This window comes from Otolemur garnettii, unplaced genomic scaffold (genome assembly GCF_000181295.1).
Source record: "Otolemur garnettii isolate 467f Iridium unplaced genomic scaffold, OtoGar3 scaffold00124, whole genome shotgun sequence".
NCBI lineage: Eukaryota > Metazoa > Chordata > Mammalia > Primates > Galagidae > Otolemur > Otolemur garnettii.
In genome coordinates, this window is record NW_003852519.1 from 644,601 (window position 1) to 646,478 (window position 1,878).

Consider the following 1,878-nt stretch of genomic DNA (forward strand, 5'->3'; position numbering starts at 1 on the left):
TCAGAAGGTAGAAGGTTTAGGATCACTTTAATCCAGGAGTTCAAGGTTATAGTGAGCATTGTTTGGGCCATGATACTCCAGCTTGGGTGAGAGAGCAAGACCTTGTCTCAAAAACTAAAAATCACAATGAGACAATACCACACACACACAAACAGGCTATAATAAAAAGACTGTCAACATCAAGTATTGGCTAGAATAGAGAGAAATTGGAACCCTTATACATGCTGGTAGGAATATAAATAGCACAGCCACTTTGGAAAACAGTTTGGCAACTTCCTAAAAAAACAAATTTACTCAGCAATTTCACTCCTAAGTATTTTCTTAAGAGAAATGAAAACATGTCCACGCAAAGACTTGGACACAAATGTTTATAACAACATTATTTGTAATAGACAAAAAACTGGAAACAACCCACATGTCCATCAACTGGTGAATGGATAAATAAAATGTGGTATATCTGTGCAGTGGAATACTACTTAGCAACAAAAAAGGAACAAACTGTTAATAGAGCAGTAATATGAATGACCTCAGAGACATATTAAGCTAAAGGAAGCCAGAAAAAAGACCTCATATTATGTAGTCCCATGTATATAGAATTTCCAGGAAAGGCAAATCTATGGACACAGAAACCAGATGGGTGTTTGCCTGGGGATAGAGCTGGGCATGGGCATTGAACAGAAACAACCAAGAAGAAACTTTTGGAGAGAATGGAAATGTTCTGAAATTAGATCATCATGACGGTTACACAAATCAATAAATTTACTAAAATGCATTGAACTGTATCCTTATAAAGAGTATGTTTTATACTCTTTATACTGTATGTGTGTGTATATATATATATAATTTTACTTCAGAAAAGCTATTAAATGCAAAGTGAAAAATCTACATAACCGATTTATGCTAGTTATATGGTGAGTGGAGCTGTCTTCAAGGACCATACATAGGACTTAAATAAAGGAACATTAGAAAAAATATACAGTAGAAGCTCTGTACATTAACTGCCCAAGGGACTGTAACAAACTGATCAACATATGGCGGTGGTCAACATAAGGAACTAGGCCTACTGTACTGATATGTACGTGTGGTACATGTCTAGTCTACAGAAATTAGGTCAACTTAAGGATGTGGTCTGTGTAGGGAGGTGATCAACTATGGAAGTTCTACTGTACTAATAACATAAATGACAAACATTGCATAATTGCACGTTGCACCATTGCACCATTATAGCAGAGGGCATTATCCACCTTCTGTTCATCCTGCAGCACCCCCAGGTTCGTGATTTTTCATGGCCCAGGAAATCCAAGTGAACCACAACTCTCTTGGAAACTTTTTATTTTTTTTTATTTAGTTATTTTTTTTTATTATATCATTTTATTTATTTATTTATTTATTTGCAGTTTTTGGCCAGGGCCAGGTTTGAACCCGCCACCTCCGGTATATGGGGCCAGCACCCTACTCCTTTGAGCCACAGGCACTGCCCTCTCAGAAACTTTTTAGACACCCCACTCCAAAAGGAACCCCAAAACATGCTGCCTTTGATGAACACCTGCTCTAGCATCAAGTGGCCATAGGCAGTTGTGCAGATGATGGCCCTAACTTGAGCTGGTGGCCTAAGATGCTAGAAGCCTGTTTGGTGCTGAGACTCTTAAGTCATAGGTTCTTACAGCTGGATGGCAACACAAAGGCCGTCCAAATCTGTAGGAGTTTAGTTATATTGTGGATGACTGGCAGGCTTCCCCAAAAGGATGAGGGATAGGGGTGGGGGGCGGGAAGTGCCTGGAAAATAATACCAGGAGGCTGAGAAGGACCAAGCTGAAATCAGACAGGTGGCAGCATCAAGCAGGGAGATGATTTAACACATCTGTGAGCCATTGTTTA